Below are 18,715 nucleotides of genomic sequence, written 5' to 3' on the forward strand. Positions count from 1 at the left end.
ACAAAAAAAAGAAATCTTGGTTTTGTAAATTGTTTAAACACACACGCTCATCATATATTCATCAGGTAATGACTAAAATAAAATTATTGTTAATGTGCTTGTGTGTGAACACTATCATTTAATACAACTTGACACATCTGATTCTAATTCTTTTTAATTCAATACACGTTGTTGGGTGGGAGACTGACTGTACATGCAGTAATTAAGAGCTTTAAATACTAGGTGTAAAATAACTAATTATCCTGAAAATTTTGAAATAATACAAAATGTATCATTGTTACAATTTTTATCACGCAAGAACATTGTGGTAGAGCATAGAAAATATACCAGAAATGATATGCAGAATGTAAGCTCAAAATTGTGTTGCTGGTCTATGATTTCTCAGACTTCAAATATTCCAGTTGTTTAGTACTGCTAATTATATAACAATATTTCCTCTATCATTATTGGAATCTATGAAATATTGCATTTTTTACTTAAATAAATGCTGGGGAACATTGAATTCAAAGATAAGATCAGAGAAGAGACATAGTTCAAGTGGGAAACAAGGTTGTCAAATTTTAACACAGTTACAACTAACTAGTTACTTCCAAACAATTGTTTGTAATTACATCTTGTTTATACCGATTTCAAATGACCCTAAAAAAAAAATTTAGTATATTCACAGTAATAATTTGTATTTGTTATGATTGACAAAAGTCTAAAATTTAATTTAATTTAATTTTTATCTGTGTTTGTCAGATGTTTGTAGAGTACAGTAATACAGTAATGGAGGTCAGGAGACTTTCACTGCAGCAGAAGATTTGGTTGTTGACCTGGTTTATTGAGTCAGGCTCTCTTGTTTCTGTCCAATGACAGTTCCGGCTGGAGAATACATATCCTGGTCTTCGTCAGAAAAGTTGTCCAATTCGCCAGCAATGGTTCCAGCAAGACTGAGCTAGGCCGCATACAACTGAAACTGTCCTGACCTTCCTCCACTCAAAATTCAACAATCGTGTGATTTCAAATCACTACACACATTTCTTTCAAAATGGTTTAGAGTGGCCTTCAACTAGCCCTGATTTAAACCCATGTGACTATTTTTTGTGGGGTTTCTTTCCTAAAGCAGGAAGTTTTCAAATGAGGACCGCGATCACTAGATAATTTGAAACCAAACATCGAACAGTGTAATGCACAAGTTAGTCGTGCAACCCTTTGTCAGGTATTTGACAACATGTGCAATCAGGTGAGAGAAGTGATAAATCGTCAAAATGGACATTTCGAACATGTTTTCCATTAAACTTTTGGCTTTACTCCATCAGATTATGTATTTTTTTTGTGTGTGTAGTCTAATACATATTTTAAAATGCCATTTGAAATCATGCCGTTTCTGTTGAAACACCCGGTAATTCCTCAGTGTTTGATGAAATAAACAAGACTCTTCAGCTTCCCAAACTAACAAATATATGCATAATTTTTTAGAAATTTATGGTCATGTTTTGCCAGAAGCAAGATAAATAATCTTGAAGCTCATTGTTGTACTAGAACTAAGAATCAACCCCCAGTTGCCCCCCCCCCCCAGTTTTTGCCACTTTTGCCCCCGCACTATGCTGAATCTTATCTACAAAGGGAAATATACTGTCTTTGACCCCCTAGTTTTGGCACCTTGCCCCCCCCTCCTGCTGATAAGGGATGAGCCCCCTCCGTAATAAAATAAAATTCTGACTACTGTCCTGCTCCTCCTGCCAGTTGTGAGGTGCGTGGTGTGATTAGATTCCACCAAGCAGAAGGAGTCAATGCAGCTGAAATTCATCCAATGGTGTTACGAGTGATAGTGCTGTGAGAAACTGGTGCAGGAAATTTACGGTTGGGCACATCACATCAGATGTGTATTGTAGAACACTGCAGAATCTTCGAAGGTTGATCCAAAATAAACGTCGTGGGATGCTCAGGAAGGGCGTCATTCTCCTGCACGATAATGCAAGGCCCCACACTGCTGCTCACACACGGACTATTCTGGAGAAGTTCCACTGGAAAATTTTTGATAATCCTCCCTACTGTCTAGACTTTGCACCAAGTGATTTCCATCTCTACCCCAAGATGAAGTAATGGTTGGCTACTTAGCGCCTCGAAGACAACGAGGAGCTCATTGATTCAGTGAATACCTCGCTGAGAACCCAGGCAGCGTCATTCTATGATGACGGACTGCAAAAGCTCGTACAAAGGTACAACAAGTGTTTGAATATGGGTGGCGACTATGTAGAAAATAGTGTCACTATTCAGGTATCATTTGCACTTAATACATAATTTGTCTCTCATTTTGGGATTTCTTTATAGCCATTTGGAAGATGATTTCTGAAGAGCCCTCGTATGTATTTCTGATGAATTTTTATAGGATCATTGGTCAACAGTTTCTAGTCTCACATCTGATAATTTAGTGGTATATGCTGTTGCCTTGTAATAAACAGCACCAGGAATCGTTTCACTGTGTGGGGGCATTTTCAGTGATTTGGAATCCACTTTAAACAGTAGGCACGTATATCATCATAAAATGGACTTAGTTTAAAGTAGGAAAACAATGTTAAATATAATGGAAGATCTTATGAATTTTAAAGTTAGGCATAAAGCATATCTCATATTTTAACTAAATAAAGTTCACAAGTCACCTTGGAGTCTAAGCACATTGAGAGCCAGACACAAGATCTCAGCACCAATCGTCCCATGTTCTAGTCTAGTCCTACGCATGGATGTTTTTTTGTCACTGAACTCTTCATCTCAATCAGCTTCGTCAGCATGATTAACAAAAAGTGCAATTTCATAAAACACAAATATGAAACAACACAAAAATTAAGGCTCCCCTGGCCTAACCACATGCCACAGGCTTACATGGTGTAGTGGTTTGTGTTTCATGCTGTGAGGCCAATGGACTGGAATTTCAAGCCATTTAGGGAGATTACACTGAAGCGACACATGCCACATATCGTTTGAGGAGTCCACCAATCTAACACAAGCTTGTGCAGCCTGTTATACCTCTATGTTGTGAAATGTTGCTGTTGATTGGATTGTTCCCAAGTGACATGTGTCACGTGTCTTTGTTGCTTCAATCTGATATTTCCCTAAGACAATCTGTTCATTTGTGTTCTTTGTTGTCACTTAACAGTTAATCATACTTTCTCTAATTTCAGGCCTTCCGGGTGGCGCAGTGGTAGGGTCGTCACCTTATAAGAAGGAGTCCCGGGTTTGATACCCGATGGAGGCACAAAGTGGTTCGGATCCCACTTTAAACTGTAGGTCCAGTCCCAATTATTCTTACTGTGCATAAAGTGGACTTAAAACACCAAATCAATCAATCAATACTCTAATTTCTATTGGGGTGTAAGGAGTGACCTTTCTTGAGGACACCCAAATGTCAACCTCTCTTCCATTAGTACATCCGTGATTGCATTTTGCAGACCAATAGCCGATCTCTGCGATGGAGTGGTTAGCGCAGCCCACTATGATGCTAGGAGTCCCGGGTTTGAATCCCAACTTAGGACGTGGGTGTTCTTTCATTACTTTCATCATATCACTCATCCTTAATGCGCTTAGCCAAAAGTGAAAGAAAAGCTGCGTAGATTAACCTAATTAAATATTGAAACTAACGAGGCTCTGGCGTCTGGACTTATAGCCATTATAATCTGCTATGGACTTGTGAAACGTGCTGTGCATATGTGTTTGTGATTGTAAGGGTGGCGCGAGGGGGTGCTTGCGCACCCTTACTTTACTTCCGCACCCCCTACGTTCAACTGAAAACACAAGGTACCGAAGTAAGACCGTTATTATTGTATGCAACAGGCAAGCACACTGAAAGAGGTGCCGATATCATACTTTCCTGTACTGGCGGCAGCCTCTATAAAGACCAGTGGCCGTTTTTCTTTTCTTCGTCAGCATTGTTGTTATGACTTTTTTCTTTTCTTTCTTCAAGTGGTCTGTTTGTGGTTTTCGATAATTGCCTACAGCAGGGGTTCCCAAACCTTTTCATTTCATGGCGCCCTTAGTGTTTCAAGATTTTCTGTGGCGCCCAAGTCAGAATGAATTTGAATTTGAATTTGAATTTAAAATTTTGGGTGCGTCAGCACTAAGGCTATTTTGCACCCGTCACATTATACGGGGTCCAGCCCCTTATCGTTACAAATCACAACTCTAACGTTGCAAAACTAAAATCATAAAATATTAAAATGTTCTGACTTTCGTTAGAAGCTGAGGCTGTAAAGGGGCACTCAGCACACATAAGGACAAAAGAATAGGACAATACAAACAAATTTATACTGGCCACGGGGCCAGTCGCCAGAGCCTCGTTAGTCTTCAGTCCAGGGTGTACTAACGTGGAAGTGAGGTTGACATTTGAGTGTACTACGTGGAAGGTCACCCCTTACACCCCATCAAGTCAGAATGTAATGCAATGCTCGGTTAGTGTGGTTAGGTTGCCTAAGTCAGAATATTTTAATCTTTTAGTTACGACACGACATTACAGTTATGTTATTTTAGTTCTGGTAAGAGGCTGGACCTCGTATAAAGTGACGGGTTCCAAATAGCCTAAGTGCTGATGCTCTCAAAATTTTAAATTCAAATTCAAAATTGTAAGGTAAACGTAAAAGATGAAGTTCCCCATGCATTACGTGCCATGAAGGTACATTTAAGGGATTTGAGGGGTATGGCTCCACACATTCTCGATCTCGGCCATTTTGGAGGTGATGTGATCAGAACCACGCTCCGGCCGCCTTTACCCAAGTACCCATTGATTTGAGGCTGGGTAAACACCAGAGCCACTTTGTCGAAAAAATTGTGATTGTCTTTTCATCAACTTCATCTTACCACCTTTCATCCTCATCTTCGTCATTAAACAAAAGTGACAGAAAACCGAAGGGAAATAAAGCAAATCAGTCAGTCAATCAAACTCTAATTTCTAATTTCGGTTGCTTTACGAAGCTTCTCTACTTCCACAAGATGCATTATTCGGGATTCGAACTAAGAACTTTCGGTTAATCAGTTAATCTCGTTGTCTCTCCAGCCAAGTGCAAGTTCTGGATTCAAATCCAGACGATTGGGTTCTTTCACATATTTTTATTTGTTTATCAACCATCCTAATCCTCGCGATTAACGCAAATAGTAGAAAAGCGACGTTTAATAAAAAAAGTTTATGTATGCCAAGTTCAATGTCAAGGACAGCAGCATGTTAATTTTTATGCTTATCCATGACATTTAGAGGAGGAGATATAATCACCTTATTGATACATTAGAATTAAATTTGGTACCAAACGGATATGTTCTCCACAACAGTGCTCGTCACAACCAGGCCCCGTCACAATCAACCCCGTTCTCTTCTACAAACCCTATCTAATGACACAAGCTACATACTTTTTAAAAACATTTTCCGCCTTCATTTAGTACTTGTATATTATTTACATCGTATATACTTTATAGCAAATGTATAAATATTGTGTAGGCTAAGGTTATATCACTGATGAAAGAGTTAAAACATTCAATTTGCTTAGAAGATGTTTTAAGGCGATATGCTGGCAACGCTTTTTACAGCGCCATCTACCTGAGGATGATTGTATCAGGGTCTTCCTCTTCGCACAACAGTTTTGCTACCTTGTTTCTGACGTCAGAGGAGGAATGCCTACGAAGTTATGTTAGGCACGTTAGGTTAGGTTCCATTAGCATAAATACAATTAAAAATTATTATTAAGGCTAAGAGAACTAAACATAGCTAGCCTAACAACGTAGGCATTTAGCCTAAAATTAAAAAGCCTTGTCTCGTGACGTCAGAACACAAGGTTGCTCAAGTGTTGTGCAATAAGTGAGACCCGATTATATCAAGGGTGGTCGGTCTGTCAGTGCGCGATGAATGCTGTGCAATATGGAAGTTTTCTTTTTTTGTTTGCTTGTTTTGCCATCGGTATAGCGTGTTTATTTGCATTTTTTGTGTGTATAAATTAGCGTCGTTATTATCGTGCATAAAAGTTCTTTTGTAAGCAGTTTCAGGTGTCCAGTTAGCGTGTTGAAGCAAGTGTAAATGCAAAGAATTCATTCCGATATTTTATAGTGGTGAAGTTCGTATAATAGGTCGTTTGTCAGTGCTGCAAATGTTTAAAAGAACAGTTGAGGTGGAGTTAATACGTAAGCTATTACATATTCTTCTGAAACTGGACATTCCGTATTTCGTAAAAATTCTTAGTTATAAGTTCGGTTGTGTTCTATAACATTCGCCCTATCATCCTATCGTTCCACCTAAAACCTGCCTTGAAGTAGAGGGAGTATTCAAGTAGGATGTATCGCTGTGTGTGTGTGTGCAGTCAGGGTAAGTACCTATTGGCATTTTTTATCTTTCCTGTTTCTCGTGCTGTTTTTGAGTAACAAACGAATGGAATTATGCGAATGAAGGCCGAGACTCGTTTCTGTTTCAATGTCTACCAATATTATGATTTGAATAATCGTTATAAAGACGTGCTTCTGACATTTCACCATGTCATCATGAAATGTTTGCTTCATTACCTTGTAAAACAACAAATCAAGTAATCAAAGTAGTTACGTGATTATTTAAGGCGACAGATTTCCATTCGGGAGGTCAGAGATTCCAATCTTTCAGTCGACCACTATGTTACCTAGGTGTTTTCCGTCGTTTTCCTCGTCTACACAAGGTCGAATGCCAGGATTTGGTTTTCTAACGAAAGCACTTACAGTATATCAGTATATACGCGTGTGTATGCGTACTGCCAAGATATATGCATATACGTACGTGCTTCATGATAATGCACTTCGTGTAAATCGTAAATTCTTGTTTTGATAAGACAGCATTGCCCTTGACAGAATGCAACCCGGCTTCCTGACCCAGGTGCGATTTCCGATGGGAAACAACGTGGCAGTGGATCGGGTTTCAGTCCCGATTGGCTTATTGAGGAAACAAAATTTATCGTGACTCCTAACATGAGTTTTCCCTTGTAACGGATTATAACAAGTCGAAAAATATTTCACCCTATTACCGTTCCGTTATTATACGTGTTTGATGTTTTCTGATGGTACATCGGACTGTTTCATCGCTGACAGCCACAGACCTGTTCTCCCTATTAACTTGTAGGCGCTTGCGAACAAACCCTCTGCAACAGAAACCTGAGCGAAGGCGAACACGTGTGTGCAACATGTATCTGGATGCTAAAGATTGTTTAAAATTCACTTTATGTTCAGATAGCCCAATCGGCACTGAACTGAACTTACTGTTTAAAGTGGGATTTCTACCACTGCACAAATTTCACCGGGAATCGAATTCACAATCTTAGGTGGTACGGTGGAACTGCTGTTATACAGGGTGTACCAAAAGTCCCCTTACCCCCCTTCCCTTTGAATTGTAGACAAACCTGCAAAATGTTATTTTAACACCATTTACTCCAGAGGATCTGTGTGCTAAACCGCCATTTTCATGGCACATTATTATTCGCCTCCAGGTGCGATGTGAAATCCTCTGTAACATTAGATGTCAGATCTGGATTTCGGATTGGCCATTTTAAGAGAATTCCTTAATGATGTGTTCAGAGACAAATTTACCAGCACCTCTAAAATTGTCACCCCGAAGTCCAAATCTGACATCTTGTGATAATGCGCTATGGGGGCACATCAAACAAAGTCGCCCATAATCGTTATCAGACAACTGAGGAACTTCAAGAAGCTGTTCGCAGTGCGTTTGCTTCCCTCACGCGAGCCAAGTTACGGAGGATTTCACATCGCACCTGCATGGGCGGAGTTTGAGCTTTTGCTTTGGGGGGGGGGGGGGTGCAGACTCTGGGAGAAGCATATGATGTACCTGAGGGTTATTGAATATCTCCTAGTTTATAAGGGGTCCGGAGGCCTTCCCCCGGATATTAACAAAAACAACTTAAAAACCCTGAGTTTTAGGCCTTTTAGATTTGAAAATGTTAAATTTCCTCGCTTAAGTAAACAAATATTAATTAGTATATTGGTTGTCAGTTTTAAAAGAAGCAAAACAGTACGATTATTGCGTTTTGCATTTCATTATTTTTTTTATTGATACAATACTCGTATTATTTTAGAAAAGTTACGGTACAATAGTAAGCTTCAGAAAAAAATAAATTGAAAAGTTCTTTTGATGCCTCAACAGTAACTGTTGACTCAACACAAAGTCATTTTACGTTTTTATTTCTTCAAACTGTACACATCAATCAAATCATCTAAGTTAATTTTTTAACATCTGATTCAGAGTATAAGATAATTAAATTCTTCAATCTCTCTTGACCCATTTTGCAACGCAACCTGTTGTGGATTCGTCTCATAGCAGAAAATGTCCTCTCACATCTTTGGAAAAACATTCTTCAAAGGCGCAGTTTCAAACTCAAACCTGAACTTTGCATTACATTTCTTAAAATGGTCATTTCTGCCGTCAACATTGATGTGTCAATACCAGGAATGGAGTAAATCTCAATGAAACGTGCAGCTCCTTCTTCATCCAGACGAATAAATCTTTCACTGGCTTCAGAAACTTCCAAAGTTTCACCACTAAATCTTCTTTTTAGTTCGCCAATCAAAATATACAGCAATGGATAAAAAAATCACACTTGTATTTTTTCCTTCCAATCTTCACTTTGAAATGTAAAGTGGTTCAGCAGATGTCTCTTCTCTGGTCCTCTGACCAACTGAAGAAAAACCAGATAAGCATCTATTTTTTTTAATATCAGTCTAGGCCGTTTTGGATTTGTACCTTCTTTCATCTCACCTCCATCTTCAAAAATGTTTAGACCTAATTATTTGTCAACACCCTTTATTCCATTCCATTTTCTGTCCCCAGTGTTTTCGTTTCGCTGGGACTCAAGCTCCTTAATCACTCCGTTGGCTACACTGGAACTTTGAGCTATTGAGGTATCAGCTTTCTGAAGGGACTTGGATAAAACATTTATGAGGGGGAGATATTCAGAAAATACTGATAAACATACAATGAACTCCAACGATTTTATAGCTGAAAGCAGGCCTTTTGCTTCAGGGTTTCTAGAATGTCTTAAATCAGACGCTGTCGAAGTGAGTACAGCAACAAGCGCAGGATAGTTTGTTATCATGTGTTATTTTTTAGTCTTTCTTAAGTTGGGGGGGGGGGGTGCAGGCTCCAGGGCCCCTCCAGAATTCCGCCTATCCGCACCTGGAGGCGAATAATACTGTGCCATGAAAATAGCTGTGTGCACACAGATCCTCTGGAGTATATGGTGGTCATTGGTCTGATTGAAGGGTATACCCTCCTCTCATCATACGCATGCTGTTAAAATAACATTTTACAGGTTTGTCTACAATTCAAAGGGGTAATGGGACTTTTGGTACACCCTGTATAAACCCCGATATTTTACTTGGTCTTGTTTATATAGTATTAAGTAATATCCCAAACTTCAACTCTCATTTTCTCTTCTAATATATGCTATAATTAAATCAGGGCCACGTTAACATAATAAATCTAAATCGATTGTGTTAAGGAGTTGATTCAGCTACCTACATGTGACCGCTTGATTAGACATTTTTGTGGGTCTGGGCGAGGGTACGGCAAAGAGATTGGATTCAAACATTACTTTGTGGTTGTGGGTTTTCTTGTGGCAGTGAATGGAACAAGTGATATATTTGGATTTAGTCAAGTTTTTACATTTTGCTTTATATTAATGTCTTGAAACACTGGTTCGCACGGCACTTGGCTCGGTTCCGCTGGAGGAAAAGTGTTAGTAACTACAAATAAAATGTGTGGTTTCGAACATAAGAACTACATAATAGCAAAAGAACATTATACTGACGCAGTTCGAAGCAAATCTTTTTCTCGTTGTCCAATAAGAAATTATCTATCCTCGTTGATTTTAATCGTGTTTATGGCATCAGTATGAACAATATCGAAGAAGTCATCTAATTTATCCACGAATGCTGTTTCATCAGAACGCTCGTTGGTCGGTTCCACGTATCAAATGCTTTCCCACCTTGGCAATGGAGTTTAGTTCATCGCGATTGGGAGTGCAGGCCTTTGACCAAAATAATGCAACTTCTGTTGACACAGATCGTGCACTCTCTCGAATAGTCAAGTTCAGTGATTTACGTTGGTAAATGAAATACTTAGAATTTGCCGATTACATGGAAGTTTACTCCCTTTATTTTTACTCTCTTATGACGTTCCTAACAGGTAAATTGTCGTATTGCGTCTTGTCGGTAATGGAGTGAGGGAGCGGTCAAACAGTCTGAAAACACTAAATTAACATAATATGTAAAGGCAAGGAGGTAAAGTTCCCCATGCATACAGCACCGTGTCAAGAAGCCACTTTTAGGGGTAGGCCCCACACATTCTCTATCTCGGCCATTGCGGAGGTGATGTGATCAGCATCACGCTCCGAACGCATTTACCTCCCAGGGTTGCCCCCAGGTACCCGTTGATTTAAGGCTGGGTGAGGCCCAGAGCCGCTATGTGCGGGGAATGAGGCAAGACCATCTTGAGATTCAGGCCGCAGCGCTCAGTCAACATGTCATCATCTGTAGGCGATCGTATTAACGGTCGTGTAAACCCATTGCCGTATTTTTATTGTAGAGAATTAAGGTATATTTATTTATTTTATGATGTTAAATTTTGATATTTACCCTCCCGACGAAAATAGTAGATTATTGAATATTTGCACTGAAATTTTCATTCAGTAAGTCACTATGGCCATAACAAAAATTCCTTCCATAGTACAAAGAAAGAGTTGAAAACCGTTAGAAACTTCCTGGCGGAAAAATTAAGCATTGTATTTCTTTGCAAAATATTATCCGAAATATTTGTCAGCTACAGTAAAACTCGTTACAGCTTTTGTATGAACTTTTGTATGTAAAAATCAATGGATTAAATCAAAATCCCGCATGTTAGGTCGACCGTAAACTTGCCAATATATCTAATCAATTAAATTTTCTTTAACTTTACCCAAAATTAATCAACCAGATAATGCAGATATTCTGTGTAGCTATACAATCTCAATACAAAAACTTAATTTCTATAACCTCTCAGCAAATGTGAAAGAAATTGGTACAAGGGCAATGTTACATTTATGTGAATAAAGAATAAAGACTACACCTAAATCACTTGTCACATTGTAATTTCGACCCTTTTGACTTTATTGAACGAAATATAATCTAAACAAATTGAATCTTTTGATTGTCGTTAGTAGGATGTGTGACAGTTTTTCAACATTTTTATTGAAAAAAAAACAACAGATTAATACTTCGATCTTAGCGTTCATTTGGAAAATAAACATTTGGAATATTTCCTTACACTGTGTTTACACTCTGTTAATAAAATCGTGAAGAATGTTAGTGAATTATGAAACATTAACACTGATTTAATAATCAAAATTACGAACATCGAAGCTTCACAAAGACAAAAAATAGAATAACAGTTCACATGAAACAATTTTATAAAATGTATTACACTTGTAGTTCATATTAACATAGCTAGGTAATAAAATGCTTTCTGTGTGAAAACATTTGTGTTTGAAACATAAGTAATATATTCTTGGATAATTTTACACACGAATATTTCATTAAAGTTCTTGTTACACATCGTACCCTTGTATTTGATTTCATAACATATTCGTATCTTCCATTAGCCTTCGATTAGCCTAAAGAAGCATAACAGCGGAGTAAAATAAGAATGAAAATGTACACATGTATCAATTTGGCCCAGTTGTAAAGATTTCTTTCATTAAGCATACTTTGAAACTGAAAATTTGTTTAAATTATATGAATATTTTATCGAAAGCTTCCATAACAGTTACACTAACAAACTGCTTTGGTAGACATGATGGTAATATTTTAAACGTTGAATAAATCTTGAAACAAATAATTTTGCAATCATAAGCAACAACGCATCTTAACGTTGTAATTCAGATTTAGATAAATTATTTGATATTTCTAAAAAAAAAAAACTTGTTGACAAGAGATTAAAATTGACCCAATCTAAGAGTATACTCGCATTAGATGCCTATTCCGGACACATGAAATCTTTACATCATGAACTATTTCTGTTATTTATTTATGAGTATGAAACCTTTGTTACTTAAGTTGCATTTTTTCGTAGGAATCACATGGAATTGCCCTACACATTTCTCATTTTCAGCAACATCTTGAAGAAATGTGAACGTTACTCTTATCTTTTTCACCATAATTGCCTCTGCAATTGAGCACACAACACTTATACGCAATACATTTTGTACATTTAAGCATATTTACACGTCATGTATGACAATTCCACATTCACTAAAAAGGTCCAACATTGATTCCCAAGAAGCAAATCAAACATGACGGCTATCTCGCCTCCAGTTGCTGACGTTTAGTCACGTGACCAGAGCAAGCCATCAGGCTTTCAGATAGAGAAGGTAATGAATGAGGTCTGAAAAATTCCGACCATCGAGCACACCCCGAGAATTAAACCCGCGTCTCCCGTATGGCAGTCAGACGCCATACCGACTAGACTACTGCTCCTGAACATAATATGCAGGCCGGATAAACACACACAACAAAAACCACAGACCACACAACTGTACAGCTGCCCGTTCTACGCAGGAAAGATTGGGAAAACCTGTCCGCATCTTACAGTACACGATAAGCTCAACGACAAGGGGAGCGCCATCGCGATTGCACTCGTGAAAGCCAAGACAAGCGGGATAATATTATTTCCTTAACAGACCGTACACTGTTTAACCTGCAGAGATGCTAAACTTTTAACATTATACCCTTTTGACAAGTATTAATATTAGGACAATGGTATTATAAATTACCCTTCATATCGTTCATATGTACATTCTGTTAATTTGCAATAGAACTTCGATGGTGTTGCGCGACCCCTAAATATTATTCGATTGAGCTGACGTTTTGGATAAATCGTGTTTATGTATATTGTCAAAAAATGGGAGGGTGAGAAGAAAGAAATTCAAAACTTTATTATTTTTCGCTGGGATATAACGATATCATCCCTTTTCATAATACTTTGTCACATATCTATGAAGGGAAGAGTTGCATGTGTCCCTATGCCCTAGCTAAAAAATCCACCATACTTTGGAATCATTATTATTAGTAAATACTATTTTTTGAACTTTGATAATAATTAGGCTAGATCATGTATGAATGGTCACAGATCATTTTACAAAATTGTATATATTGTTAGAATTATGTTAATTTCTTTTATTGGTTATATGAGTTTCAGAAACAAGTAGAAACATTTTGATTAATAAGCAATTTTTTCGATTACAACTACAGTGCACATTAATTTTGTAGAGTGCCCGATTTTCTTGCTTCCCCTCACACCGCGGGGAAGGGGGGCTTATCGTTGCCACGGGCAGAAAGCTTACCTAATATGGTAGAGTGGGATGCATAAGTATTACCATCATCATATTTATTCTATTTGTTTACGCTTTTCTATTTGTGAGAGCTTTAAGAATTGAAACAAACGACAAACTAGTTTCTGACACTCTGCACGAGAAAAATCAATTTCTTAGAAACACGTATGAAAGAAGAGAAAATCAGTGAACAGAGTCGTGGATAATGTACGGAGCAATACTTGTGTATCGCACTGTACCTAGCCGCTTCTGAAAACTGAGATAAAATATTTTTAGAGTAAAACAGTATTGAGGCGGCCTCAATGAGGCCTCCCGAGGCTGTTGCTTAACTTTCGACATCTACTAATTGAAGATTGATTGCTAGTTGATAAGTCAAGGTGAACCATCTCGTCTGGCCATTAACCGTACAAGAAGTAAAAATAAAATAAGAGACGACCCAGGATGCACAGCGATGTAACTTTTTTCCAACTTCTAACATGTGTGCTGCCAACCGCGGTGTTGTTTCATAGTGCTTGTAACTTTTTGAAAGTAACTGTTCTAATAAGCAGGAATAAAACTGTAGACAAAGGGACAACACGGAAAGAGTAAATATTTCAATCGATGTTCATGCACTTCTGCTACGCGAAACAACTACGCCTCTTGCCTTCTTATTTGCTCGTCTTTCTTTCGGTTATTTTGCGTCGCCTTTCTACTTCTTGGGTAAATCGTGACATCATGAAAGAATAACTTGAGGAATACATGGTAGAACAAACACAGTGATAATTCATGCCTTACCAGGGTTCGAACCTGGCACCCGTGGTTTAGTAGCGGGTTAAGCTGACCATTTCACTATGGAGGAGACTTTCATATTTGATTTAGAAAAGTGCAAGTTTGCATGTTGTTTCAGTAGTACATTTCGTAAATGTAGAACATCAAACACTGTTACTAATATGTCCACATAAATTTATGAAAAATAGAATCTACCAAACTGATTCAAAATTACTCAACTTATTTCTTTAAAAAAAATAATTTTTTTATGAGCCAAAACTATACTCTTGTCTTATAGTTTAAGTAGGCAAGTGTGACAACTTAAATGAATATTTCTCACAGGATTTTATTGATCTATGGAAATAATCTCTGTGCACTGTAAACCTTTCTTATAATATTATTGATTTGGACAATGATGTGTATATGATTGTGTATTTGAACATTGATTGTGTATACATGCATATATGATACATATGCATATAGGAAATGTTTTTACTATGTCTCAACAACACGTACAAATAAAATTTGGTAACACTTTACCATTGTAATGAATCTCTGAAGATTTGCGATCTATGTCTGAAATGAAAAGTCTATTTTCTGATTCACATATCAAAGCTCAATTGTTTATTTAACGATTTAGTTTTAAAATTTCGACAGATGCTTGCTAAAGTAAAAAAGGATTTATTCAGTTAATTACTGTTTGGGAAAGCACTTTTTTGTCATGGTTTCCCGACACTGATTTAGAGGACTAAGAGAGAAGAATCGAGAATTTTGATCGTGTTTTGTCTGTTTACTGCAGTGGACACCGAGCACTTAAGTTGTCGTACAATTGTAATTGGAAATGGCTAAAGCGGTACTTAAAAACATCGCACCACTTTTTGACAGGGTGCTGGTTCAACGTGCTGAGGCCATTGGAGTTTCGAGGGGAGGAATTGTTATTCCGGAAAAAGCCAGAGAGAAGGTTCTTCATGGAACCGTCATTGCAGTCGGGCCTGGTGCGCGAGGTACTGAAGGAACCCACCTACCTTTGTCAGTGAGAGTCGGAGACAGAGTTCTTCTCCCAAACTATGGTGGCACGAAGGTTGAATTGGAAGATGACAATGAATACCATCTTTTTAAAGAATCTGATATCCTTGCCAAAGTTGAGAGCTAATAATGCGACATGTGACAATTGATTTTTCGTTTCTGGTTTTCAACATAAGTTGTAACTGTTCGACGAGAAATGTTTCAAACTTCTTGCGTCTTACGTAAAAGTTGTATTTAGTTTTATGATGTGGTAGAGGTTAATGTGAATGATGCATTATTCAAATTTGTTTAGATTCATGTGGCTAGTTTTTATGTTGTTTTTACAATAAATAACTACTTCAGTGGGATTGCTAAGAATGTTAAAAAGGAAGTTAAAAAGAATGTTATTCGTTTCACACTATTTTTGAAAAAAATCTTAACCCGAATTTAGCTGTGTATAATGAAATGCTCGTTTTACAGGACAGTAAGAATGCTATTACTATGATCAATGACAAATATCAATCGTAGATATATAATAACCTGCACTAAGTGTTTGTTCAGCAATGAAATATAATTATTCGGATTTGATTTCTAAGAGGATAAAAAACAGTCTTCCGAATAAGTAACAGTTAACATCGACTTGCAGCCTAACTTCGAACAGCATATAATTAATACTGATATACCACATTTATAAAGTACATGCAATATTTTATTAAAAAAGTGCGACGCAAGTTCAGATTGTTTAATTCCGAATTAATCGTGGTACACACGCATTTTTAACATGGTTCAATATGTATTTCTGTCTGTTAACACATACTTCCGAGTCTTAGTGATTACCCACTCGCTACCTGTGTGCTGGAGGACGATTTTTCCTTGTGTAAACTGTTAGATGATCATTTTTTGCAAGCAGCCATTCGTTTACTGTTGTCTTTGCCATCTAAAGTAACTAAGCTGCCATCTACCTGATATGTGTGGGGTGCGAAGGGGTATTCCGTCTGTAAATGCTTTCGTTGTTACGTTAGATTTCGAGCTCTTACATTAATAAAACATCTTTAAATGCTTTTGTTGTTAGGTTAGGTGGCTCAGTTTTGGGGCTCTTAAGATTAAAATAACATCCGTAAATGATCCCAACATCTAAATGTGTAATATTTGTTCTCGAGGATGAAACCCTCCTTCGAGCCTCTTCCGGAACTGCTTGTCTGAGATGATGACCATAAAACTAGATTGATTGATTGATTGATTGAGTTTATTTACTTCGCGTTTTGGGCCTCTTGGCTAATTTGCGAAGATGGGGATGACTGATGAAAGGATGAAATTGATGAATGGACATGCACAAACAACCAAGCCCGAGCGGGATTCGAACCCGGGGCCCTTGACGTCGCAGCGCGATGTGCTAACCACTCCACCACGAGGGCCGGTGCTAGCGTAATCTACTTTTCAAATGATAATCTCTCCAGTAAATAATACTTAGTGAAGCTTTTAAGTATGCTAATTAGTTTCTCCAAGCTTTGAACTTTGTTCCACAATCGGTTCCAGCATTTCAAATCACTTGATAATACGCCTATAAAACTTGCAAAAAATCATTAAACATTCGGAACCGTTACGAAAAATACAATAACCTGTTAAACGTAACCACTGCAGAAGCTGAAACGACTTATGCACATGTTGTGGTGTCTTGTTAGGAAAATGAACAGTATTTATAATGCATTCATTCTTTTGTGTCATGCGAAGTTAAAACATAGACGCTGTGAGCTGCAGTTGTTCAGCCGATTTGACGGTTGACTTACATAAGTGGGTTTTGTTCCCCTGTCGAGTGATCTGAGAAAGGATTTTTTCCGTGGCATGTGCTCTGGGATTTCAACAGCCTCTCGTCACTGTGCGTCCTTTTGATATCTAGATGGTAATTTATTAGTTAGAATTTGATGCATCCGAAGACAAAAAGTTGTTAGGTTGCTATTCAGTGCTTCGCTAACATAGATCGTGAAGGAATTTCCGAACACTTTTGTTAAAGGGTACAAATTGCCTCCAGACAAGGAGTGTAGAGATAATTGTGGTATGTGATCTTTCAGAGAGATTTTTTTCAGTGCCTAGAAATGTCATTGATGTTAGCGACAGTGTCATATTAAACCTTGCATTCTGTATCCTTTAAAGTTACATGAACTTTGCTTGATCATTTTTGACCTGCCAAAACTGGGAGGGGAAGCAAGGACAGTATATATTTTCCCTGGGTAGATAAGGTTTAGCATAATGCGGGGGCCAAAGAGGCAAAAATGGGGGGGGGGGGGCAAATGCCTCCCCTCACCTCCCCTAATCGCCGCCACTAATATTTGACATGTTTAAGTTTGAAAAAGAGTTGTACGTTCTTAAGTAATATTGACGTTCATTTAGTAGGTACTTTGATTTTTTGATAGCATGGAATGTTAGCGGCAGTAGCATAATTTCCCCCCATTTTGAAGCACATTCCATTGGCCTGTGAGTAATGGAACTGCAATGGCAGACGTCTTGAGTACCTCTTTGATATACAACTCGTTCGTGTAACTTTTTAAAGAATTAAACTATGCCCCGTCTCGGAAATCTCTGGGACAGCGAACAAAAACAAGTCTCTGCGCAGGTAACCACTCGATACGGCTCGACCAATGAACGCGTGATAGCAGAAGTGAGTGCATGGAGGGAAAACGCAGCTACCGCTTGCAGCACTGCTTTGCTCCACCCACTCGCTTTCTCCCCCTCTCTACCGTTATGCGCGACCTTGGTCCTCAAATTCCCGAGACAAGGTGTAGCTTCAACCTTGTTTTGGCAGGCTCGTACAGTTTACTGCTTCCGGCACATTGTTCAGTTAAGTTGGTATCCCTTACAGAGAAAGCCTGAAACGAAACCTCAGTTCACTGTTTAGGGGAGATTTGGGTCTTATATCATGAGCTGGAGTACATGTGCGTGTGTAAATCATTTTGAGTGATACAGCAGTTGCAGGACTGCTGCTCGGATTGTCTGTTAACAGGTTAAGACAGCTGGATAAAATTTCCCATGTTACTTTGAAATAAGTAAAACTGCTTATTTCAAACCATATCAGGAAGGCTAACGTTTACTGAGTTGTACGTATGTTATGTCATCATTCATTCTCATCGTCACGACTAATGCAGTGAGAGAAAAATGTAACGTAAAATTCAACTTTACGACAACAATGCCATAGGTTTTCAGATCCTTAAAGACTCCTGAATTTATTGGCATTGGTATGGCAGGTAGAGATACACTGCAGAGAAGCGAAACCCGAGCTGACCCGGTGGCTCAGGTGGCGAGGAATTGCATAGTATGCCAGAGAACCGGGTTCGAGCGGGGCCTCCGAGAGATACTTATACTTATGTACGGGCCTCACACCAGCTTTTGTCACGTCACAGGATTAGTCAAGTATAGTCAATTTACAACATTTAACAAAGTGCATTGTAAGAGTATAATATTTAGTTTTCTGAGTGAATAGTCCTCTCTTATTCGTTCAGAACGTTGCTTTCACCTGAAGAACGTTTCAAATGTTATATGACATTGGAAAATACATAAATAATATTGATAATAGTAAAATCCAATCTTTACCGTTCTGCATAAAGTACCTTTATTTT

General features: G+C 38.1%; 1 pseudogene; it reads left to right on the plus strand.

The window, feature by feature from the left end:
- The first annotated feature begins 14,825 nt into the window (after nucleotides 1-14,825).
- On the plus strand, nucleotides 14,826-15,801 carry LOC145991004 (10 kDa heat shock protein, mitochondrial pseudogene; annotated as a pseudogene).
- The last annotated feature ends 2,914 nt before the right edge of the window (nucleotides 15,802-18,715 follow it).

The sequence above is a fragment of the Lepisma saccharinum genome, chromosome 1, assembly GCF_977018435.1.
Source record: "Lepisma saccharinum chromosome 1, izLepSacc3.1, whole genome shotgun sequence".
Lineage (NCBI taxonomy): Eukaryota > Metazoa > Arthropoda > Insecta > Zygentoma > Lepismatidae > Lepisma > Lepisma saccharinum.